Source organism: Triticum aestivum, chromosome 3B (assembly GCF_018294505.1).
Source record: "Triticum aestivum cultivar Chinese Spring chromosome 3B, IWGSC CS RefSeq v2.1, whole genome shotgun sequence".
Classification (NCBI taxonomy): domain Eukaryota; kingdom Viridiplantae; phylum Streptophyta; class Magnoliopsida; order Poales; family Poaceae; genus Triticum; species Triticum aestivum.
In genome coordinates this window covers 349,583,899-349,610,761 of record NC_057801.1, presented here as the reverse complement: position 1 = coordinate 349,610,761, position 26,863 = coordinate 349,583,899, and positions in this window count along the sequence as shown.

The following is a 26,863-nucleotide window of genomic DNA, read 5'->3' as shown; positions in this document are numbered from 1 at the left end:
CCTGGCCTGCCACATATCCGTAACCGAGATAGTCCTGCACTGTCGTGATCAGCGCGGCTCTCATGTTGAAATACTCACCTTTGCTGGTGTCCCATGTCTTGGCCGGTGTTTTCCATAACGTGTCTAACTCCTCTTGAAGTAGCCCCAGATACAAATTAATATTATTTCCTGGTTGTTTTGGCCCTTGAATAAGCATGCTCATGTGAATGTACTTCGATTTCATGCACAACCAGGGGGGAGGTTGTACATCCATACAAACACGGGCCATGTGCTATGGTTGGTGTTCTGGTTGCCAAACGGATTCATGCCATCGGTACACGCGCCGAGCACGATGTTCCTTGCATCACATTCAAAATACCGATAGAAGCTGTTCAACGCTCTCCATTGGCTTCCATCCTTCACGTGTCTCAGCTTCAGATCATCTCCATCGTCGGGCTTTTTCCTCTCCGCATGCCAGCGCATTAGCTTTGCTTCCTTGGGATTTACAAAATACCTCTGGAGACGGGGAGTGATCGGTAAGTACCATACAACTTTCTGGGGACATTTCTTCCCGGCCTTCTTGTATCGAGAAGCATTGCACACCAGACAGCTTGTTTTTTCCGCATGCTCCTTCCAATAAATTATGCAATCGTTGATGCATGCATGGTATCTAACGTGTGGCAAATCAAAAGGGCACACGATCTTCTTGGCCTCATCAACACTAGTAGGACATAGATTACCCGCGGGAAGAACATCCTTTAGGTACTTGAGATGCTCATCGAGGCTAGTGTCGGTCCATTTGTTTTTAGCCTTCATCTTCAGGAGTTGGAGCGTGAAACTCAAGCGGGTCACCTCAGGATTGCAACCATCATACAATGGAGTGTTCGAGTCTACCACCAGTTTCTCCAGCTTAGCCTCCTCTCTAGGAGCAGCTCTCTCAGTACTCGTCTCCTTGTGAAGCAATTCTTGAACATGAGGGTCCCGCACGATTGAACTTGGTACCGACAAACTCTGCTGCGTTGAGTCCATGTCGTTCTCTCCGCCCCATGTCCGGCCCCTTCTCCTCCGCCATGTCCGGCCCCTTCTCCGCCGCCATGTACGGCCTCTTCCCCGCCGCCATTATCGATCATCTCTTCGTCTTGCCCCGTGTCATCATTGCCTGCCCCGTCGACATCCTCAACATCGTGATCCTCATCTTCAATTATCCACCGCGTATTGCCATCCATGAAACCAGTCATGAGCAGGTGCGCTTCGACACAACCATCGTCATGGGGGTCGAGCCAAACTATTCCTTTGCATTTTCGACATGGACATAAAACCTCTGTCCGGTTATTTTCTTTCATGTCCTGCACCGCCAACCGCAACCACCTGTCCACCATCGTTCCACTGACCATCGTCAACTCTGCATGGTAATAATAAACAAATTGATTATAAAAATGCATGCATGCATCAAAGTCATACAAAAATTTGGCATGACCTTCCCTAAAAATAGGACATATATGGATCTAGAGTTTGCCCGGAATTCGCCGAAACAGAAATAAATCTACATTTCGGCAAAACATAGGCAACTCAAAAGCACAATTTGGCATGCCACAGACACAACATATCACACACACATAAACATATTTCCATTTTGCAAAAGCATGAAATTTTCATCACCTATATCTCGATCGAGATCGAGCACACGGTGGAGATGATGTTGTAGGGAGATCAAAAGTGCACAAAGCTCTTCTTGACAAAGATAGATCTAGTTAGGGGGCAAATAGGTCACTTAACTAAACCCTACATCTACCTAGCTACCTAATTTGGGAGGAGACAACTTCAATTAGTGGAGGGGAAAGGAAAAATAGAAAGGAGATGCATTAATGGAGGTGGTGTAGTGAGGTAGGAGTAATGAAGAGAGAGAAAGGTGGATAGAAGAGAAAGAGTAATGGGGGAGAAGTATTGAGGAAGAAGAAGAGCGAGAGTGGGAGCATGTGGGGGAGGTAGGGGGAAGGGAAGAGAGGAAGGGGAGGGGAGGCACGGGTGGGTAAAGGTGGTGGGTTGGTGCGGGTTAGCAGTAGCGCAAGAAGAAACGTGCTGCTGCTAAAGAACTAGCAGCAGCGCGCTTTGGGCCACGGCGCTACTGCTAACAGTGACAAAAAAATTGCTAATTTGAAATGTAGCAGCAGCGATCCCAGTAAAAGCGCGCTACGACTACATCCGTAGCAGTAGCGCGGTTCGGGCCACGGCGCTACTGCTAAATGGAGCCCGGTGAACACCGCTGGTGGATATTTGTAGCAGCGCGGTTTACACAGAGCGCGCTACTGCTAAAAACTTATCAGCAGCGAGTTTCCCGCACACTCGCTACTACTAATTAGCAGTAGCGCTCCTTTTTGAGCCGTGCTGCTCCTAAGATTCTGTGTATAGGCTTTTCCCTAGTAGTGGGATTTCAAGGCCTCCATTGGAGAAGATCCCTAGTGGATGAAGACCCCCTAGAGGGAAGGATCTACCTAGATCATCAAGCCCTCATCTCCTTCATAAGATTTGGGATGAACTCTACCATGTATCTTATTTCCCTTTGATCGTTCATGTACCTTGTGGATCTTGTGTGTTTGATTGTCTAGTGGATGTGTGATTTGACTTGTTCTTGAGTGTTCCTCTTGTTTCCCTCTTTTGTTCATCTTGTTCTTGGGGATTCCCCCTCCAATTCGTGAAAGATCTCCCCATAGGGTTCTACCCTACATCACATTGTTTGCTCATCATCTTCCGTGACATTGGCTCGAATCATGGCTATCTCCATTTCCTTGTAGTATTCTTCAACACTCTTTGTTCCTTGCTTGAGGAGTTGTAGCTTCTTTAAAAGATCGCGGTTGTAGTAGGTTGGCACAAAACATGCTTGCATGACTTCCTTCATTTGAGCCCAAGTTGTGATTGGAGGTTCACCTCTTGCTTGTCGGTGCTCAAGGACTTGTTCCCACCATATGAGCACATAATCTTGGAACTCAAGTGATGCCATAGCGATCTTCTTCTCTTCCTCATAGTTGTGCAAACGAATGATTTTGTCGACCTTCAATGCCCGTGAGAGGTATTCTTCGGGATCATTGCTTCCATTGAACTTGGGCATTGTGAATTTGAGCTTGCCATAGCGTTGCTCTTTATTGTGTTGTTGGCGATGGTGACGATGACGCCCTTGACGTGGAGGGTAATCATCCTCATGTTGCTCTTGGCGTGGAGGAAGTCCATGATCAACTTTCTCTTGTTGAACTTGAGGTTGAGGTGGAGCTTGCCGAGCTTGTGAAGGAGATTGTGGAGCTTGATGTTGCACACGCGGTTGGTAGTTCCTCTCTTGGATTTCTTCTCGAAGGGCTTCCTCTTGATTGCTCTGTTCACGATTGTGGTTGGCGATAGCTCGACTTGATTCTTGAAATGCATGTTGCGCCTCAAGAGCTTGTGCTTCTCGTTGTTGTTGTTGAAGACATTGGGCCTTGGCGTCTTGTTCCTCTTGGTGTAGACGCGCTCGTTCTTCTTCTTCTTGGCGCCGTAGTCATTGTCGTTCTTGAGCTTGAGCAAAAGCGACTTGGTTTGATTGTGGACGAGGGGCTTGCTCATCGACTTGCTCTTGTGAATGCTTGACGTGTAGCGGGTTGCGAGATGCATGACAGTCTTGATGCACGGCTTGTCGAAGAGTGTTTGATGACGGTGTACTTGAGCCGGAGAAGGAGTTGTCGGAGTGTCGACTTGAGTGGCTTCGTCTTGAGTATGACGATGTATAAGGAGGCCGGTTCACCAACAAGGCTCGGATCTCGTCCATTCTTGCATCATTCTCTTAATTGTGCGCGTCAAGCTTGTTATCGAAGTAGTCTCTTTTACGTTGCTCGGAGAGTCGCAAGTCGGTGGCGAGGTTGCCGATGCGGTCATTCATTGCTTGTTGCTCCTGATGCAACGCTCGTTGTGCACCAAAGAGGTGGCTCTTGGTGACGTATGATGACATGTCGTCGTCTTGCTCGATGAAGAGTGGGTTGGTAGAAGTACTCGGCCTATCCATCATTCCAAGCAAAAATGTGAGTGGTAGAAGGAGAAGAATTTATACCAATGTACCTTGACCGATGTTGATGATGAATCAAGTTCACTCAAATGCGGACAACTAAATAGCACTATTGGTACCAATTCTTGTCGGTTCTCACACGTCGCGCCTTAGCAATCGCTAAACCAACTCCGAGAGGTTATTGACCATGCCGGACCACGATCAACCTGACCACGAGGTCTGTTTCCTGCGAGCAAACGAAGAACAAGAAAGAAACTGAGATTGCAATCTAGATATTGCGAATATAAGATGAAAGCTTTATTGATCAAGGTGGGGTTCTGTGATGCCTTTGTCTGGTCGTTGAACACAAACGAAGTACGCGAAGTTGCAGCTATGGCGAACTTTTAATCTAAACAAAACCCAAAGTCTGAACGACGCCCTAAGGGCTATATATATGGAGGAAGAGGGGGAATTTCGAGGCCATTGGAGGAGGGGTCCGAAACCAACCCTAACTCTTGTTTCCCCACACATACGGACTCTAAAAACAGCCTATACTTAAGTATTTCGAAAATACATGGGCCTGCCCCAATAATAAGGTGACGCAGCACCTAGAATAGCCTCTAGATGAAATTTCTGAAGTGGCATCTTGTATATTTCGTCCAAGGCTACATGCACTCCTTATGGTGGCTTCAAAGTCCTGAAATCATCACTTGTAACTCCGTTCTTGATCCCCTTGCGCATGCCATCAACTCCATGCGTGTTCTTGCTCCAATGCTCATCCTTCTCCAAGCTAGGCCCTTCATTTGTAAGCTAAACAAATGTATCCAATTTAGGCAGCATCATATTCTCATGAACATTAGAATCATTACCAAGAAACGAAAGTACTTGGTAATTTAATTGGCGTGCGCGAGCTCTAGTAATTGGTCCAGTATATGTAACAGTAGGGGCTGTGGGTGTAACAATGGTATTGATGTCCTCATCATCCTCCCCTTCTTGAAATGAAGTCGTCCTCGACGGAAGCTCATCTTCCTCACCCCAATAAGGCTTCAAATCTGCAATGTTAAAAGTGGGACTAACCGCAAAATCTGCAGGTAGCTCAAGTTTATATGCATTATCATTTATTTTCTCTAACACCTTAAAAGGACCATCAGCACGTGGTATTAGCTTAGATTTGTGCAAATTAGGAAATCTATCCTTATGCAAATGTAACCAAACAAGATCTCCAGGTTCAAACACAACATGTTTTCTACCCTTATCTCCAGCAAGTTTATATTTAGCATTCATACGCTTAATGTTTTCCTTAGTTAACTCATGCATTTTTAAAATCAATTCAGCACTTTCTTTAGCATCAAAATTAACCTTCTCCGAAGATGGAAGAGGCAACAAATCAATAGGTGCACGAGGTAGGAAACCATACACAATTTCAAAAGGGTACATCTTAGTAGTAGCATCTTAGTAGTAGAATGCAATGAACGATTATAAGAAAATTCAATATGAGGCAAGCATTCTTCCCACATTTTCTTATTATTCTTCAAAACATCCCTAAGCATAGTAGACAATGTTCTATTGACTACTTCAGTTTGTCCATCAGTTTGGGGGTGACAAGTAGTACTAGAAAGCAGTTTAGTCCCCAACTTAGCCCATAAACATCTCCAAAAGTGGCTAAGGAATTTAGTATCACGATCTGAAACAATAATATTTGGCACACCATGCAAGCGAATAATTTCCCGAAAGAACAAATCAACAACATTAGCAGCAACATCGCTTTTATGACATGGTATAAAGTGTGCCATTTTCAAAAATCTATCCACGACAACAAATATGCTATCCCTCCCCTTCTTTGTTTGAGGTAAACCTAAAACAAAGTCCATAGATATATCCTCCCAAGGAACACTAGGTACAGGCAAAGGCATATATAAACCATGAGGATTGAGTCAAAACTTAGATTTTTGACATGTCGTGCAGCGAGCAACAAAACGCTCAACATCCCGTCTCATCTTTGGCCAAAATAAATGTGTAGCAAGTATATCCTCCGTCTTCTTCACACCAAAGTGTCCCATTAGTCATCCTCCATGTGCCTCCTACAACAACAAAAGACGAATGGAGCTAGCTGGAATGCATAGCTTGTTAGCACGAAACACAAATCCATCGTTAACGACGAACTTGTTCCATGTTCTCCCTTCCTTACAATTCTGCAATACATCTTAAACATCATGCACATATTGATCTTTGATGGTCTCCAAACCAAATATTTTAAAGCCAAGTTGTGAAAGCATAGTATAACGACGAGACAATGCATCAGCAATAACATTTTCTTTACCCTTCTTGTATTTAATGACATAAGGGAAAGTCTCAATGAATTCAACCCATTTAGCATGTCTACGGTTTAGTTTTTCTTGACTATTAATGTGTTTCAAAGATTCATGATCAGAATGTATAACAAATTCTTTGGGCCATAAATAATGTTGCCATGTTTCTAAAGTCCGAACAAGAGCATATAATTCTTTATCATAAGTAGAATAGTTCAGACTAGGCCCACTCAAATTTTCACAAAAGTATGCAACAGGATTGCCATCTTGTAATAACACACCTCCTAATCCAATTCCACTAGCATCACACTCAAGCTCAAATGTCTTATGAAAATCAGGAAGTTGGAGTAAAGGAGCATGTGTCAACTTATCTTTCAATATCGTGAAGGCTTCTTCCTATGCGGTACCCCAAACAAAAGGCACATCCTTCTTTGTAAGCTCGTTGAGAGGTGCAAAAATGGTGCTAAAATCTCTCACAAAACGCCTATAGAAACCAGCGAGTCCAAGAAACCTCCGCACTTGTGTGACTGTCTTGGGCTGCAGCCCACTCTCAATAGCTTCAATCTTGGCTTTATCAACTTCAATTCCCTGTGGAGTAACAACATAGCCAAGAAAAGATAATCGGTCGGTGCAAAAGGTGCACTTCCCAAGGTTACGAAACAAACGTGCATGACATAGAGCAATAAAAACATCACGTAAATGTTCCAAATGTTCTTCCAATTTGATGCTTAATCCCTCGAATAGGTGGTAATCCCGGTGGCACATCTTGTGGGAAGACGTCAGCGAACTCCTGCAAAATGTTAGTGACAGCAGGGGGCAAAGAGGAAGGCACGTCCTTGAATGAAAATAATGCCTCTTTGCACACGAAAGCATAGCAAACAGATTTGCTAAAATATAGCTCACCAATATCAGATTTGGTGGCAAGTAAACATGCACTTTTCAATTTAATTTCAGAAGCAACACTAGATGGTTTATTATTCGGCTTCATTTGTTGCTCAAATTCTTTTGCTACAATCTGATTTTCACTCTTATTTTTCTCCTGTTTTGCTTTATTAGCTCTATTAATATCATCTTTCAAAATGGAATCAGGAGTCAGAGGAAGCAAAGTAATATTTTTATCCTTATGAACAAGAGTATACTGATTGTTTCTACCATGGTGTACAGAATTTGTATCAATTTTCCATGGTCTACCAAGTAATAAGGAACATGCTTGCATAGGTACGACATCACAATCAATATAATCAGCATATGTAGAGATACTAAAATGCACCCGAATAGTACGCGTTACCTTAACCTTGCCGATGTTGTTGAACCATTGGATGTAGTAAGGATGTGGATGTGGTGTTGTGGTGAGAGATAGCTTCTCCACCATCTCTATGCTAGCCAAGTTGTTGCAGCTCCCTCCATCTATGATGACATGAATAGAACGTTCCTTCACAACTCCCTTTGTATGGAACAAATTATGCCTCTGATTTTTCTCAGCTTGTGTAACCTGCACACTCAAAACACGTTGAGCAACTAAACATTCATACCTGTCAGCATCTTCAGCAGCCATGTATTGCGTCTCATGATCACAATCCATCATGTTCTTCATGTTTAATAAGAGCCAAAGTCTCCTCATCATAGTCACTAGCTGACTCATACCCACTGTCGGTGTCAAAACCGGCGGATCTCGGGTAGGGGGTCCCAAACTGTGCGTCTAGGCAGATGGTAACAGGAGACAAGGGACACGATGTTTTTACCCAGGTTCGGGCCTTCTCGATGGAGGTAAAACCCTACTCCTGCTTGATTAATATTGATGATATGGGTAGTACAACAGTTGATCTACCACGAGATCAGAGAGGCTAAACCCTAGAAGCTAGCCTATGGTATGATTGCTGTTCGTCCTACGAACTAAAACTCCTCGGTTTATATAGACACCGGAGAGGGCTAGGGTTACACAGAGTCGGTTACAATGGGAGGAGATCTACATATCGTATCGCCAAGCTTGCCTTCCACGCCAAGGAAAGTCCTATCCGGACACGGGACGAAGTTTTCAATCTTGTATCTTCATAATCCGGGAGTCCGGTCAAAGGTCATAGTCCGGCCATCCGGACACCCCCTAATCCAAGACTCCCTCAGTAGCCCCCGAACCAGGCTTCAATGACGATGAGTCCGGCGCACAGATTTTTGTCTTCGGCATTGCAAGGCGGGTTCTTCTCCAAATCCCATATACCTGTCGAATAGTGTTCGGCTTCTGATGAATGTCATGCTCCTTGGCTTCCGCGCCCAATAATGGCCATTTCCCACATGTCAAAAGAATGTGAAAAGACAGGGGTTCTTTTTTCATTTACCCCCTTAGCTGCGCAAAGGGACCGCCTATAAAAGAGGAGGGTATTTTAGATCCGAAATCGCATCATCTTCCCTCCACGAGTATCCATCAGAGCGCATTCCACAAAGATCCATTCTACCATGGCCGGTCAACGCAGTTCCTCCTCTCGCCCTTCCAGCCCTCGGCCCGGAGATTGGGAGAGGTGTTCCGTCCCGCATAGCGAGCTAGTAGCGCTCCAAACCAAGGGGCTCCTCCCCCCAGCGTACATGGTCCCAGTTCGAGCCGGGCTTGCTACCTATAGTGGCGGAGAACAGGCGGAGAGCATCCCCAATCCCTCCAAAGGAGAGCGGGTATGCCTTGTCCCTTATTTGATAAGAGGGCTCGGATTTCCAATCCATCCGTTTCTCCGGGGGTTACTGGAGTTCTATGGTCTCCAGTTACACCACCTCACGCCTGCCTCCATACTGCATATTGTGGGCTTTGTGGCCCTTTGCGAGCTGTTTTTGGGCATCGAGGCCCATTTCGCGTTGTGGAAGAGGTTGTTCTGCCTCATGCCCCGCTCTCAGGAGGGGTCGATTTACCAAGTGGGCGGAGCCGAACTATGGCGCATCGTCGGGACCGGATATCTATCCGGAACCCAAAAGAAGGCGTCCGAGGACTGACCTTGATAATGGTTTTATATAGACAACATCCCTCTGCCGGACCCTGTACGGATCGGCCTCCCTGAGTTCAATAATGCCTCCTTAAAGAAACGCCTGAGCTAGCGTCCACGGAGCCCCCAGAGGGAAACTGACAGGGACGTCCTTTACCTGATGAGCCGGATAAGGTTGTTAGCTCATTCCGAACTGACCATGATCAAAGTCATGGCCACATGCATTACGCGGGTGGTGCAGCCGCTTCAATACAGAGGCCACCCCATGTGGGATTTCAACGGGGAGGACGACGCCACCCGGTGCGGCCACAAGGGGCCGGATTCGGCTGCCATTCTAATGAAGATCTTATCCGCTTTGTACAAGGGAGAAGAGGAGGAATTCCTCCGTGTCAACCCACGGGGCGGATTTTCTATGTACAATCCTCCAAGTTGGGTAAGCGAACACTTTTACTTGTGTGTCCGTTTTCAAATTCCCATAGTTAAGTACTTAGTCTAGCAATGTTAACGCAGGAGCTACCCCAGACTGTAAAGGAGATAAACAGTCCTCCCCCTCAACCCGAGGACCTGGAGCGATCCCTGGACCCGGAACTCCAAGAGGACCCGGACTTATGCGTGGAGCTGATTGATGGGGTGTTTCATCAAATGAGTAAGGACAACACCTTAGTGGCCATTACGGCCGATTATCCCGATCTACTTCCTGCCTCACAGGTAATCGAAACCAAAGTCTTAGTACTTTCAAGAGGATCCATCCGTGCTTATTTTTGATCGCCGTATACCAATGGCGTTTTTTGCAGGGGAAATCCTTGAGGCGGAGGGCCGAGCCCGCGGTGGCTAGCCAGCAAGGGCCATCGAGGCCCAGCGGGCTGAAAAGAAGTGCAGATCCGATCGAGACGTCGGTGCAATGGTACAGCGTACGACTTTAATGCCCAGGGTGCATGCCTTCAAGGCATACTGACGCTCGTGTTCTCTTCAAGAAGAAGAGCGCACGTCGGAATATATCCACCGGCCAGGCTTCAAGGCTGGGTCCGGGAGCGGAGGCGAACATGGGGTGCGCACCAGACGCTCCTCCGACAGAGGACATCGACGGGCTATCTGCCACCAATTCAGAGGTGGAGAGTGCCATGAACCACCGGCGTTGCCAGACTGTTCTTCGCGACGCATGTTTTTCCCAAGAGGTGTTGGACGCCTTTAATACGGGAGATGCGTACCTCCGTGCCGCTCAAAATGGTCTAGCCAGAGCCACAGAGCAGTATGTAAAAGACATACGGGTGAGTAAATCTGATGGTTATATATGCCAGTAGCCCCCGAGACTTGAAACAGTTAAAATAACTGATTTAAGGATCATTTGATATGCAGGATCTTACAAAAAAGAATACGCAACTATCCCAGGAGCTAGAAGAGTGCAAAGCCCAACTTAAGGCCGCACTAACCGCCACAGAAAATGCCAAGGGGACCCCCTCAGGTAATATATGCTTCGAAAGATAAGCATGTTGTGAAGTGCGGCATGTGTGCAATTCTGACAATAACAGCACAGATGGGGCCGGAGTGGAACCGGACAAGCAACAACTCTTACGCCAGTTAAAGGTCGGCGAGAGCGTGCTTACGCAGGTGAGGCAAGAGAAGAACAAGCTTCAAGATGCCAATACCCAGCTGGGCGAGGAACTAAAGGATGTTCGTGCTCAACTGTCGAATTCCATGAAGGAGAATCGGCGACTTCGACGCGGCATTTTTAGTATGTGCTTGAGCGAATCTTTGAAAAAGAGTTTGGCGAAGAAGTCGATTGACAGAGTTATGTGTGTAGGTATGCTGACAGGTCGGCCTGCGGAGGAAATGCCCGGTTCGATGGGTGACCTTCTTCCCCAGCTATCGCAACTTCACGAACGAGTTCGGCAGGCGATGCGAGGCGTCGTCCAGTCCTTGTGGCCATCCCTCTCCATGACCGAAGGCCTTGGAGAGCTTGTAGAGAAGCTAAAGGGAGCGCGGCAGTGCTTCCAATTATGGAAGATTTCGGCCTGACGTCAAGGCGCCAGGGAGGCCTGGGCCATGGTGAAGACGCGGTACACAATGGCTGACCCAAACCACATGGCCGAGGTCGGACCTGTGGGGCCCAACGGGAAGGAGATCCCTGTCAGTTTAGTGTACGGCCAGGTAGAGCTGGCCGCCAAGTATTCCCAACAAGACTGTAAATTGGACAGCCTGTTGGATGGTATTGAAGAAGAATATACCTAGTCAAATTGACTATGTAATTTAAAATGACATGTAAAATGCCTTCTAGCCGGATTGTAGATCATTTGTCATTGCGGACCTTTTCGCTTCAACCTCTGGACCCGATAGTCCGGAGTGTGTCCGAATACCCTCTCGGTTATGTAAGAACCAGGGCATGCATGGAGACCAGGCGTAGGGGTCATAAGTGCTTTAGCAGACAAGTGCCCAACTAGTTATGTTATATTACATGGTTAGTAAGAAACATCTTCCAGGGAGAATAGTTCCGTTAGGGGTTCCTTTCCCTGGGAGGCATTCCCTAAAGTGCATGTCCGGATTGCGAAAAAAAAGCAGAAAAGCATCTGGGGGCAGATAAATAAACAAGTGAAAAATCATCTTTTAGTTCACCGACCGAATATTCCCTTCAGAACGCTAGCTTTCGGCTTCACCCAGTCTGAGGTACACATCCGGCTGACCCAGCAGTAACAATCGCAGAGGTGCTCCCTTTACCACCTAGTTGAACAATCGGGAACGTAGGGGTAAGCACAGGAGCCAGGCAACCCAGCTTGGCCAAAACTTAAGTCATATCGATGCATATAATGGTGAATAAAAGGTTCATGCAGAAGTGTCACAAATGTGTTGGGCATGAGGCCCGTGTATATAAGCTTCTGATAAAGAAGCCCCCAGGTATAGTGAGCGCGGGTGGCACGTCAATTATGTGCGAACAATGCGCAAGCGAGCCCTTAAAGGCTTGTAAGAAAAAAGGAGGGAGAAGGAGAGAAATATAAGGCAGCTAATTTGTAAAAAAAAGGGACAGAGGAAGGAGACGAACACAGAGTCCGGCGCTAGGCATAGAATCTTCGTAGGCGTGCTGCGTTCCATGGGTTCAGCTCGAGTCGGTTATCCGATGCGTTTCGCAGACGGTACACTCCACCAGTCAGGACTTGGTCGATTATGAAAGGACCCTCCCATTTGGGCTTGAGTTTGTCCTTTTTCTTGTCCAGCAGGCATAGAACTAGTTCGCCAACATTGTAAGTTTTGGCCCGTACTTCTCTGCTTTGATATCTTCGAGCCTGCTGTTGATAGAATGCGGAATGGGCTTTTGCCACATCGCGCTCCTCCTCCAATGCGTCCATGATATCCTGCCGATCGAGCTCGGCTTCTCTTTCTTCGTACATGCGCATGCGAGGTGAGTCATGAATTATGTCGCAGGGCAGGACTGCCTCTGCGCCGTATACCATAAAAAATGGTGTGAATCCGGTAGTGCGATTCGGCGTGGTCCGCAGTCCCCAGAGTACGGAGTCGAGCTCCTCTACCCAGTGCGTGTTAGATTCCTTGAGGGATCGCACTAATCTGGGTTTGATGCAGCTCATGATTAGACCATTGGCTCGCTCGACTTGACCGTTAGTTTGTGGGTGATAGACTGAAGCATAGTCGAGCTTAATGCCCATGTTTTTGGATCAGTGTTTAACCTCGTCGGCCGTAAAGTGTGTGCCGTTGTCAGTAATGATGCTGTGGGGGACGCCCTAATGGTGTACGACCCCTGATATGAAGTCTATCATTGGTCCGGATTCGGCCGTCTTAACAGGCTTGGCCTCTATCCATTTGGTGAATTTTTCTACCATGACCAGTAGGTATTTGTGCTTGCGGGTTCCTCCTTTGAGGGGTCCAACCATGTCAAGCCCCCAGACTGCGAAAGGCCAGGTAATGGGTATAGTTTGGAGGGCGGTAGGTGGCATGTGGCTTTGATTAGCAAATAGTTGGCAACCGAAGCATCGCTGGACTAAGTCCTGAGCATCTGCACGGGCCGTCGGCCAATAAAATCCAGTACGGAAGGCCTTGCTTACAAGGGCCAGGGCTGTGGCGTGGTGCCCGCCGAGTCCGGCGTGAATTTCAGCCGGAAGGTTTTTCCCTTCCTCTTCGGAGATACACCTTTGAAGGACTCATTTTGGTCCTCGGGAAGTTCCTGCCTAGTTAAGTAGGCTAAGAATGGTCCTGTCCATGGGGCAATTACTGCCATTATTACGTGGGCTGAGGGTGTGACTTCGTTGGCGGAGTCTTCCTTGTGTCAGAATGTACGGTGTCAGGTGGTGCGACCAGGTCCGGATTGTTATTTCCGAATTCCCCTTCCCACTGTATGGATAGCTTGAATAGCCTTTCCAGGAAAATATTGGGGGGGACTGCATCGCGCTTTGCGCCGATGCGTGCCAAGACGTCTGCTGCCTGATTGTTTTCCCGGACTATATGGTGAAATTCGAGCCCTTCGAACCGAGCTGACATATTTAGGACGGCGTTGTGATAAGCTGCCATTTTTGGATCTTTGGCATCAAAGTCTCCATTTATTTGGGATATCGCAAGGTTCGAATCCCCATGCACCTCTAGGCGTTGAATGCCCATGGAGACTGCCATCCGGAGGCCGTGTAGAAGGGCCTCGTATTCGGCTGCATTGTTGGAGTCCGTATACATTATCTGGAGTACATATTGGACTGTATCTCCTGTCAGGGACGTCAAAACAATGCCAGCCCCCAGACTCGCCAGTAGTTTGGAGCCGTCGGAGTGCATGATCCAGTTGGAATATGTGCTGTACTCTTTAGGGAGTTCGTCTTCAGTCCATTCAGCGACAAAGTTGGCCAAGGATTGCGACTTGATGGCTCGCCGTGGCTTATAGGTTATGTCGAACGGGAGGAGCTCAATGGCCCATTTGGCAATCCGGCCCGTTGCGTCGCGGTTGTTTATGATATCATTAAGAGGTACTTCGGAGGCTACTGTCATTGAACACTCTTGAAAGTAGTGTCGTAGCTTCCGGGATGCCATGAACACTGTGTATGCTATCTTTTGGTAATGTGGGTACCGGGACTTGCATGGAGTGAGGACAGTGGACACGTAGTAGACTGGTTTCTGGACAGGGAATTTGTGTCCGTCCGTTTCTCGTTTGACGACGAGGACTGCGCTTACAACTTGGTGAGTTCCCGCGATGTACAACAACATTGGTTCGCCGATTTTAGGCGCGGCCAGGACCGGGTTTGTTGCCAATATGGCTTTTATTTCTTCGAGTCCGGCTGTGGCAGCATCCGTCCACTCGAAGTGTTCGGTGCGCCGGAGGAGGCGGTAAATCGGTAATGCCTTTTCCCCCAAGCGGGAGATGAAGCGGCTTAGAGCCGCCATGCATCTAGTCAATTTTTGTATTTGCTTGAGATCTTTTAGAATATCCAATTCTGAAAGAGCTCGGATCTTGGCTGGGTTTGCTTCAATTCCTCTACCGGATACGATGAAGCCCAAGAGCTTTTTGGCTGGTATGCCGAAAACACATTTTTCCGGGTAAAGACTAATGTCATATGTTCGGAGGTTATCGAACGTGAGCCTCAAGTCGTCTATTAGAGTTTCGACATGCTTTGTTTTGACGACCACGTCATCCACGTATGCTTCAACTGTTTTGCCGATCTAGTTGGCCAGACATGTCTGAATCATGCGCTGATATGTTGCGCCAGCGTTTTTGAGCCCGAAGGGCATTGTGTTGAAGCAGAATGGGTCGTATGGGGTGATGAATGCTGTAGCGGCTTGGTCTGACTCTGCCATCTTAATTTGGTGGTAGCCAGAGTATGCGTCGAGGAAACACAATGAATCGTGTCCTGTGGTGGTGTCGATGATTTGATCAATGCGGGGGAGGGGGAAGGGATCCTTTGGGCAGGCCATGTTGAGGTCTTTGAAATCGACGCATAGGCGCCAGGATTTGTCCTTCTTTGGAACCATCACCAGGTTTGCTAGCCAGTCCGGATGTTTTATATCTCTGATGAATCCGGCTTCCAGTTGTTTGGCTAGCTCCTCTCCCATGGCTTGTCTCTTAGGTTTGGAGAAACGTCAAAGAGCCTACTTAACAGGCTTGAATCCTGTTAGGATGTTCAGGCTGTGCTCGGCCAGTCTTCGTGGGATTCCTGTTAGGAATTCTCTTAATGCGGCGTCTACATCAGGGTGTAATTGTGCCTCGATGGAGGCCATTTTTGTAGGGTCCGTTGGATGGACTTGGAACTTGAATATTTCGTCTGCCGGTTTAAAGGAGGTGGACTTGGGTCTTTTGTCGAGTATCACGTCGTCCCTGTCCACTGTGGAGCGCAGCACAGTTAGTTCTTCGGCTGCTAGGGTTTTGGATAATGCCTCGAGGGCCAGTGCGGCTATCTTGTTTTCGGCGCGGAGCGCTATGTCCGGATCACTAGCAAGAGTGATGATTCCGTTGGGTCCGGGCATTTTGAGATTCATGTACTCGTAATGGGGTATAGCTTGAAAAATTGTAAATGCCTCCCGTCCTAACAGAGCGTGGTATCCGCTGATGAACGGGGCCACTTGAAATGTGACCTCCTCGGTTCTATAATTATCCAGCGTGCCGAACACCACATCCAGTGTGATTTTTCCTGTACAGCACGCTTCCCGACTAAGGATTATTCCTCTAAAGGTTGTGTTGCTTTCCTCAATGCGGCTCCAGTCTATTTCCATTTTTCGGAGGGTTTCCTCATAAATGAGGTTCAATCCGCTACCGCCGGCCATGAGTACCTTGGTAAGCCGAAAGCCGTCCACTATCGGACTAAGGACCAGTGCGGGTGGCGCTCGGGCACTCCAGAATTTAGGTTCGTCACTGGCATTAAAGGTAATAGCCATGTTACTCCATGGGTTTATTTTTGCTACCTTGTAGACTTTGGTAAGGCTGCGGAGCGTTCGTTTCCGCACATTATTTGATGCAAATGTCTCGAAGACTGTTGATACTGTACTGGTATTCCTGGGGTGGTTTTCTGCGGATTCTGGAGTTAGAAGTTCCTCGCCACTTCTGGCCACCTACCGGAGTATCCAACATGCTCTAACGCTATGAGTTGGTGTGGCGCCCTCTGTACTATGAATTTTACAGTGTTCGTTGAGCCAGCCCTCCAGCACGGTTCCATACCCTATGGAGGGTTTTTGTTTTTTGTTGTTTAGCCCAGGTGCCTGGCGGTAGTGTGCCCTTTTATTTAGGACTGGGATTGTATTCAGGGCCGGATTGTCCCAGAATTTTGTTTCGGTTTTCCGAACGCTTTCTGTCGCACAGTACTTTCGTACTATGGATGCCAAGTCAGTGAAGCGTGTAATTTCACGGCGACTTATGGCGTTGAGGATTCCGATGTCCGTGTAGTTATTGCAGAAGGATGAAATTGCATCCTCCTCGCAGTAGTCGCTTATCCTGTTCATGACCAGGAGGAATCTGGCCCAGTAATGGTGTACTGTTTCTCTAGGCTCTTGCCGAATTTGGGATAGATCCCTTATATTTGGGTGGGCGGGTGGATTTAAATCCGGAACCTCGCCCGATCTGAGACTCAGGGGCCAAGAAATTTCTGAACTCGGAAGCTTGGGTTTTTGGACGTTGTCTAATGAGTCAGGCCCGCTGCCTGACTTTAGGTTCAGGGCTTGAGTGACGTCCTCCCCCCCCCACGGGTATCCGGCTTGGAGAGATCAGCAATCCGGACAAATCTGGACCTTAGGACGGGTGAAGATTCGCCGCATTGTTCCTCCACCACTTCGACGTAGTGGGTGACCTGGGGAGAGTCAATCTCTCTCAGGTCAGGTTTAAGCCCAATCTGATTGTAGTCTGTAGCGACTCCCAGGGCGGCGATGTGATCCAAGAGCTCATTTAAGGAAGAGAGCTCCATCAGATCCAACTGCTCGGCGAGTTCTGAGTTGACGTGGAGATTGCTTTTGATGACCCGAGAAGTCATCGTCGGTGCGGCGGCTGAACAAGCGGTCATTAGAAAACTGCCCAGCCGGAGAGTTTGGCCGATAGCCAAAGCTCCTTTAGCGACAGCGCCGTCTTTAAAGACGAGGGGCGACATCCTTCCTGATTGTGATGACACAGAGGAACTCAAAATGAAAGCACCAATGTTGGTGTCAAAACCGGCGGATCTCGGGTAGGGGGGTCCCGCACTGTGCCTCTAGGCGGATGGTAACAGGAGACAAGGGACACGATGTTTTTACCCAGGTTCGGGCCCTCTCGATGGAGGTAAAACCCTACTCCTGCTTGATTAATATTGATGATATGGGTAGTACAACAGTTGATCTACCACGAGATCAGAGAGGCTAAACCCTAGAAGCTAGCCTATGGTATGATTGTTGTTCGTCCTACGGACTAAAACTCCCTGGTTTATATAGACATCGGAGAGGGCTAGGGTTACACAGAGTCGGTTACAATGGGAGGAGATCTACATATCGTATCGCCAAGCTTGCCTTCCACGCCAAGGAAAGTCCTATCTGGACACGGGACAAAGTCTTCAATCTTGTATCTTCATAATCCGGGAGTCCGGGCAAAGGTCATAGTCTGGCCATCCGGACACCCCCTAATCCAGGACTCCCTCAGTAGCCCCTGAACCAGGCTTCAATGACGATGAGTCCGGCGCGCAGATTTGTCTTCGACATTGCAAGGCGGGTTCTTCTCCAAATCCCATATACCTGCCGAATAGTGTCCGGCTTCTGATGAATGTCACGCTCCTTGGCTTCCACACCCAATAATGGCCATTTCCCACGTGTCAAAAGAATGTGAAAAGACAGGGGTTCTTTTTTCATTTACCCCCTTAGTTGCGCAAAGGGACCGCCTATAAAAGAGACGGGGATTTTAGATCCAAAATCACATCATCTTCCCTCCGCGAGCATCCATCGGAGCGCATTCCACAAAGATCCTTTCTACCATGGCCGGTCAACGCAGCTCCTCCTCTCGGCCTTCCAGCCCTCGGCCAGAGATTGGGAGAGGTGTTCCGTCCCGCACAGCGAGCTAGTAGCGCTCCAAACCAAGGGGATCCTCCCCCCAGCGTACATGGTCCCAGTTCGAGCCGGGCTTGCTACCTATAGTGGCGGAGAACAGGCGGAGAGCGTCCCCAATCCCTCCAAAGGAGAGCGGGTATGCCTTGTCCCTTATTTGATAAGAGGGCTCGGATTTCCAATCCATCCGTTTCTCCGGGGGTTATTGGAGTTCTATGGTCTCCAGTTACACCACCTCACGTCTGCCTCCATACTGCATATTGCGGGCTTCGTGGCCCTTTGCGAGCTATTTTTGGGCATCAAGGCCTATTTCGCGTTGTGGAAGAGGTTGTTCTCCCTCGTGCCCCGCTCTTAGGAGGGGTCGATTTACCAAGTGGGCGGAGCCGAACTATGGCGCGTCGCCGGGACCGGATATCTATCCGGAACCCCAAAGAAGGCGTCCGAGGACTGGCCATCAGAATGGTTTTATATAGAAGACGTCCCTCTACCGGACCCTGTACGGATCGGCCTCCCTGAGTTCATAATGCCCCCTTAAAGAAACGCCTGAGCTGGCGTCCATGGAGCCCAGAGGGAAACTGACAGGGACGTCCTTTACCTGAAGAGCCGGATAAGGTTGTTAGCTCATTCCGGACTGACCATGATCGAAGTCATGGCCGCATGCATTTTTGGATCTTTGGCATCAAAGTCTCCATTTATTTGGGATATCGCGAGGTTCGAATCCCCACGCACCTCTAGGCGTTGAATGCCCATGGAGACTGCCATCCGGAGGCCGTGTAGAAGGGCCTTGTATTCGGCTGCATTGTTGGAGTCCGTATACATTATCTAGAGTACATATTGGACTGTATCTCCTGCTGGGGATGTCAGAACGACGCCATCCCCAGACCCGCCAGCATTTTTGAGCCGTCGAAGTGCATGATCCAGTTGGAATATGTGCCGTACTCTTTAGGGAGTTCGGCTTCAGTCCATTCAGTGACAAAGTCGGCCAAGGCTTGCGACTTGATGGCTCGTCATGGCTTATAGGTTATGTCGAACGGGAGGAGCTCAATGGCCCATTTGGCAATCCGGCCCGTTGCGTCACGGTTGTTTATGATATCATTAAGAGGTACTTCGGAGGCTACTGTTATTGAACACTCTTGAAAGTAGTGTCGTAGCTTCCGGGATGCCATGAACACTGCGTATGCTATCTTTTGGTAATGCGGGTACCGGGACTTGCATGGAGTGAGGACAGTGGACACGTAGTAGACTAGTTTCTGGACAGGGAATTTGTGTCCGTCCGTTTCTCGTTCGACGATGAGGACTACGCTTACAACTTGGCGAGTTGCCGCGATGTATAACAACATTGGTTCGCTGATGTTAGGCGCGGCCAGGACCAGATTTGTTGCCAATATGGCTTTTATTTCTTCGAGTCCGGCCGTGGCGGCATCCGTCGGCTCGAAGTGTTCGATGTACCGGAGGAGGCGGTAAAGGGGTAATGCCTTTTCCCCCAAGCGGGAGATGAAGCGGCTTAGAGCCGCCACGCATCCAGTCAATTTTTGTATTTGCTTGAGATCTTTTGGAATATCCAATTGTGACAGAGCTCGGATCTTGGCTGGGTTTGCTTCAATTCCTCTACCAGATACGATGAAGCCCAAGAGCTTTCCGGCTGGTACACCGAAAACGCATTTTTCCGGGTTAAGCCTAATGTCATATGTTCGGAGGTTATCAAACGTGAGCCTCAAGTTGTCTATTAGAGTTTCTACATGCTTTGTTTTAATGACCACGTCATCCACGTGTGCTTCAACTGTTTTGCCGATCTGGTTGGCCAGATATGTCTAAATCATGCGCTGATATGGTGCGCCTGTGTTTTTGAGCCCGAAGGGCATTGTGTTGAAGCAGAATGGGCCGTATCGGGTGATGAATGTTGTTGCAGCTTGGTCTAACTCTGCCATCTTAATTTGGTGGTAGCGAGAGTATGTGTCGAGGAAACACAATGAATCGTGTCCTGCGGTGGCGTCGATGATTTGATCAATGCGGGGGAGGGGGAAGGGATCCTTTGGGCAGGCCTTGTTGAGGTCTTTGAAATCGACACATAGGCGCCAGGATTTGTCCTTCTTTGGAACCATCACCAGGTTTGCTAGCCAGTCCGGATGTTTTATATCTCCGATGAATCCGGCTTCCAGTGGTTTGGCTAGCTCCTCTCCCATCGCTTGTCTCTTAGGTTCGGAGAAATGTCGAAGAGCCTGCTTAACGGGCTTGAATCCTGTTAGGATGTTCAGGCTGTGCTCGGCCAGTCTGCGTGGGATTCCTGGCATGTCCGAAGGGTGCCAGGCAAAGATATCCCAATTTTCGCATAGGAATTCTCTTAACGCGGCGTCTACATCAGGGTGTAATTGTGCCCCGATGGAGGCCGTTTTTGTAGGGTCCGTTGGATGGACTTTGAACTTGACTATTTCGTCTGCCGGTTTAAAGGAGGTGGACTTGGGTCTTTTGTCGAGTATCACGTCGTCCCTGTCCACTGTGGAGCGCAGCACAGTTAGTTCTTCGTCCGCTAGGGCTTCGGATAATGCCTCGAGGGCCAGTGCGACTGTCTTGTCTTCGGCGCGGAGCGCTATGTCCGGATCACTAGCAAGAGTGATGATTCCGTTGGGTCCGGGCATTTTGAGCTTCATGTACCCGTAATGGGTATAGCTTGAAAAATTGTGAATGCCTCCCGTCCTAACAGAGCGTGGTATCCGCTGATGAACGGGGCCACTTGAAATGTGACCTCCTCGGATATATAATTATCCGTCGTGCCGAACACCACATCCAATGTGATTTTTCCTGTACCACACGCTTCCCGACTAGGGATTATTCCTCTAAAGGTTGTGTTGCTTTGCTCAATGCGGCTCCAGTCTATTTCCATTTTTTGGAGGGTTTCCTCATAAATGAGGTTCAATCCACTACCTCCGTCCATGGGTACCTTGGTAAGCCGAAAGCCGTCCACCATCGGACTAAGGACCAGTGCGGCTGGTGCTCAGGCAGTCCGGAATTTAGGTTCGTCACTGGCATTAAAGGTAATAGCCGTGTTAATCCATGGGTTTATTGTTGCTACCTGGTAGACTTCGGTAAGTTTGCGGAGCGTTCATTTCCGCACATTATTTTATGCGAAAGTCTCGAAGACTGTTGATACCATACTCGTATTCCTGGGGTGGTTTTCTGCAGATTATGGAGTTAGAAGCTCCTCGCCACTTCTGGCCACCTGCCGGAGTATCCAACATGCTCTAAGGCTTTGAGTTCGTGTGGCGCCCTCTGTACTATGAATTTTACAGGGTCTGTTGAGCCAGCCCTCCAGCACGGTTCCATACCCTATGGAGGGTTTTTGTTTTTTGTTGTTTAGCCCAGGTGCCTGGCGGTAATGCGCCCTTTTATTTCGGACTGGGATTGTATTCAGGGCTGGATTGTCCCAGAATTTTGTTTCGGTTTTCCGTACGCTTTCTGTCGCACAGTACTTTCATACAATGGATGCCAAGTCAGCGAAGTGTGTAATTTCACGGCGACTTATATTTTGAGGATTCCGATGTCCATGCAGTTATTGCGGAAGGATGAAATTGCATCCTCCTCGCGGCAGTCCTTTATCCTGTTGATGACCAGGAGGAATCTGGCCCAGTAATGGTGTACTGTTTCTCTGGGCTCTTGCCGAATTTGGGATAGATCCCTTATATTTGGGTGGGCGGGTGGATTTAAATCCGGAACCTTGCCCGATCTGAGACTCAGGGGCCAAGAAATTTCCGAACTCGGAAGCTTGGGTTTTTGGACATTGTCCAATGAGTCAGGCCCGCTGCCTGACTTTAGGTTCAGGGCTTGAGGGACGTCCTCCCCTCCGCGGGTATCCGGCTTGGAGAGATCAGGAATCCGGACACATCTGGTCCTTAGGATGGGTGAAGATTCGCCGCATTGTTCCTCCACCTCTTCGACGGGGTGGGTGACCTGGGGAGAGTCAATCTCTCTCGGGTCAGGTTTAAGCCCAATCTGATCATAGTCTGTAGCGAATCCCATGGCGGCGATGTGACCCAAGAGCTCATTTAAGGAAGAGAGCTCCATCGGATCCAACTGCTCGGTGAGTTCCGAGTTGATGTGGAGATTGCTTTCGATGACCCGAGAAGTCATCGTCGGTGCGGCGGCCGAACAGGCGGTCATTAGAAAACCACCTAGCCGGAGAGTTTGGCCGATAGCCAAAGCTCCTTTAGAGACAGCGCTGTCTTTAAAGACGAGGGGCGACATCCTTCCTGATGGTGACGACACAGAGGAACTCTCAATGAAAGCACCAATGTCGGTGTCAAAACCGGCAGATCTCGGGTAAGGGGTCCCGAACTGTGCGTCTAGGCGGATGGTAACAGGAGACAAGGGACACGATGTTTTTACCCAGGTTCAGGCCCTCTCGATGGAGGTAAAACCCTACTCCTGCTTGATTAATATTGATGATATGGGTAGTACAAGAGTTGATCTACCACAAGATCAGAGAGGCTAAACCCTAGAAGCTAGCCTATGGTATGATTGTTGTTCGTCCTACGGACTAAAACTCCCTGGTTTATATAGACACCGGAGAGGGCTAGGGTTACACAGAGTCAGTTACAATGGGAGGAGATCTACATATCGTATTTCCAAGCTTGCCTTCCACGCCAAGGAAAGTCCTATCCGGACACGGGACGAAGTCTTCAATCTTGTATCTTCATAATCCGGGAGTCCGGCCAAAGGTCATAGTCCGGCCATCCGGACACCCCCTAATCTAGGACTCCCTCACCCACCATCCTCAGTTGCAATCATCACACTCTGAGATTTGCATTCTCTCGCAAAATGTTCTCTTCCCTTACAACGACGACAAATAATATCACTTGTGTGCCCTGTTGACGCCATGGAAGAAGAAGAGCTCTGTGTAGGCCCGGCAGGTGTGCTCTTGGCAGATAGTGGTGGTTGTGCCTGCTTTCTTGTATCACGGTTGGAGGTGGCACCTGAAAGAGGTGATGGTGTAGTGGAAGTAGATGATGCATGTGGTGTCCATGATGAAGGTCGACCTGCAGAAAAGTTAGTTCGCGCCAATGCATGTCGATCCTGCACTTCACGTTTAGCTTTACAAGCAAGATGGAATAAACGAGTGATATTATTATAATCCTTATACTCTATAATGGTCTGAACGTGCAAGCATAGCTTCATTCTCCTCAACAATACCACATCTAATCAAGCCAGTTTGTAATTCCTGATAATATTCTTCTACAGAATTTTTTCCTTGTCTTAAGCGCTGCAATTTTTGAAGTAATTCACATTGATAATATGGTGGAACCCAATGAGTACGCGTAGCAGTTTTCAAAGCAGCCCAAGTAGCTGGAATAGGATATAATCTACAATGTTCAGACCACCAAACACATGCAAAGCTAGTGAAAGCACAAACAATAGCAGGAACATGTCTCTCCTCAGGATATTGTAAACATGTAAATCGTTGTTCAGTTTCTAACTCCCAAGTAAGATATATATCAGGAACATATCTACCCTCAAATGGTGGAATATTCAATTTCAGTTTAGGGAGATGGTCATGATCTCGTACCTGAGGGGGAGCCCTAACATTGCCATTATTTGCATGTGGACGACCTGGTGGTTGCACGTAGTTCTAATTTTGATCAACTTCATCCTCGTAATCTCCCACAGAATCGTCCTCCTCCGCATTAGCAGTAGGAGCCACAGAAGTATCAACAGAAGCACCAACAGTTTGGCCAAGCGCAAGAGGGACACAACTCGCTTGGCGGAGGGCTGTTTCGCGATGTGGAGGTAGTGGTTGTTGTTGTTGTTGTAGAGGTGCGTTAGGTGCAGCCGGTGGTGGTGGTGGAAGAAGCGCGAGCAATTCATTAAACTTGTTATCGAGCTTTGCTTCGAACGTCTTCTCCATGCCATCTATCTTCTCCATGGCCTCTTCAAATCTGTTTAGCACATCTTGCACCTGTCCACTCATGATTTGCTGAAATTTATCATGCAACTCCTTATTCGTCATGTTCTCCCAGTCAGTCTCGTCAGCTTGTGATCCTGGCATGGTTAGCAGCAATAGAAACACACAAGAATATGATCCTACAGACTACTAACAAGAGGTGGTGGTGGGTGTCACAAATCCGTCAAGCAAATCTCAAATTCTTACCAGTTCTTACCCAGTAGCAGGCGGTGATCGGCAACCATTGTAGTCAAAACTCTCAAAGCTTGGATAGAGCGATTACCAGGGAGAGTCAAATGCACGACGTAGATGTATGTGGGTTGGGAAGGCTTATAATATGGTAGCAAAAAGGGTCAGCAATAATCAATTCAGAGATGCAAAGTTGAATAAACGCTCAACGACGGTACTATGTTGGTCCTAGGCTAGACTGTGATAGAGACGCGAGCCTAGAACACTAACAAAATCACGGCGCGGCACATAAACAAGGGAGGAGCACACTCCGAATTTTTTTCTCTTTTTTTTCTTTTTTTTGCACTTTTTTTCCTCTTTTTTTTGCTCCGCAACAATTTTTTTTTCCGAAAAAGTCTACAAATGGTCTAAAAACTGCCTAGCCAGAATTTTCCAGACTTAGTTTTTTTTCAGACTGGAACTTTTTTTCTTCTGCGGATGGCTCGGAAGATGGGGAGTCCTCCGCTGTCATGACTCGGAGTATCGCGTGATCTGGAAATCGAGAACAAAGCAACAATTACTGGACTGAGACTAGGACTGGTGGCGGAGATGAATCTGGTGGAAACTTGGACTGGTGGCGGAGATGAATCTGGTGGAAACTCGGACTGGTGGCGGATATATGCAGGGTGGTGGAACACGGACTGGTGGCAAATCTGTGGTGGAGGTGGACTCGGATTAGCGTGATGGCGGCGGATATGTGGTATATGGTAGCAGCGATGACGGTGGTGGTATATGGCAGCAGTGATGACGATGGTGGTATATGGCAACGGTGATGATGATGATGGTGGTATATGACAGCGGTGATGACAATGGTAGTATATGGCAGCGGTGATGACGATGGTGCGGCGGCGGCGTGACAACTTGTGAACAGAACTCAAAACTCTAAAGTACTAGACGCTAGGACCAGCAACTTGACATGACGATGCAACCGCAAATTCAACAAAGCAAATACAGAAAAGATTATTCAAAGGCTCACATTGGTTCGGATATGATGAACTAACCCTAATTTCTTTTTTTGGCTTTTTCATGGACTGTAGGTATGAAAAACAGACTCAATCTAAACTATGAAAAACTGTAAAATCTCACCGAGCTACCTGGAAATCTGATACCACTTGATAGAGGCAAAGGTGTCCCGTCTTGCGATGAGATGATGGATTTTGCTTTGGAGGAAGTCGACTTTGACGATCCGACTACGAATGTTAGAGAACGTCGCGCCTTAGCAATCGCTAAACCAACTCCAAGAGGTTATTGACCACGCCGGAGGACGATCAACCTGACCATGAGGGTCTAATTCCTGCGAGCAAATGAAGAACAAGCAAGAAACTAAGATTGCAATCTAGATATTGCGAATATAAGATGAAAGCTTTATTGATCAAGGTGGGGTTCTGTGACGCATTTGTCTGGTCGTTGAACACAAACGAAGTACGCGAAGTTGCAGCTATGGCAAACTTTTAATCTAAACAAAAACCAAAGTCTAAATGATGCCCTAAGGGCTGTATATATGGAGGAAGAGGGGGGAATTTCGTGGCCCTTGGAGGAGGGGTCCGAAACCAACCCTAACTCCTGTTTCCCCACACATACGGACTCTAAAAACAGCCTATACTTAAGTATTTCGAAAATCCATGGGCCTGGCCCAATAATAAGGTGACGCAACACCTAGAATAGCCTCTAGACGAAATTTATGAAGTGGCATCTTGTATATTTCGTCCAAGGCTTCATGCACTCCTTATGGTGGTTTCAAAGTCGTGAAATCATCACTTGTAACTCCGTTCTTGATCCCCTTGCGCATGACATCAACTCCATGCGTGTTCTTGCTCCAATGTTCATCCTTCTCCAAGCTAGGCCCTTCATTTGTAAGCAAAACAAATGTATCCAAATTAGGCAGCATCATTTTCTCATGAACATTAAAATCATTACCAAGAAATAGTAGGGGTTGTGGGTGTAACAATGGTATTGATGTCCTCATCAAAGAACATGGAACAAGTTCGTCGTTAATGATGGATTTGTGTTCCCTGCTAACAAGCTATGCATTCCAGCTAGCTCCGTTAGTCTTTTGTTGTTGCAGAAGGCGCATGGAGGGGGATTAATGGGACACTTTGGCGTGAAGAAGACGGAGGACGTACTTGCTACACATTTCTTTTAGCCAAAGAGTAGACGGGATGTTGAGCGCTTTGTTGCTCGCTGCACTACATGTCAAAAAGCTAAGTCACGACTCAATCCTCATGGTTTATATATGCCTTTGCCTGTACCTAGTGTTCTTTGGGAGGATATATCTATGGACTTTGTTTTAGGTTTACCTCGAACAAAGAAGGGGAGGGATAGCATATTTGTTGTCGTGGATAGATTCTTGAAAATGGCACACTTTATACCATGTCATAAAAGCGATGATGTTGTTAATGTTGCTGATTTGTTCTTTCGTGAAATTATTTGCTTGCATGGTGTGCCAAATACTATTGTTTCAAATCGTGATACTAAA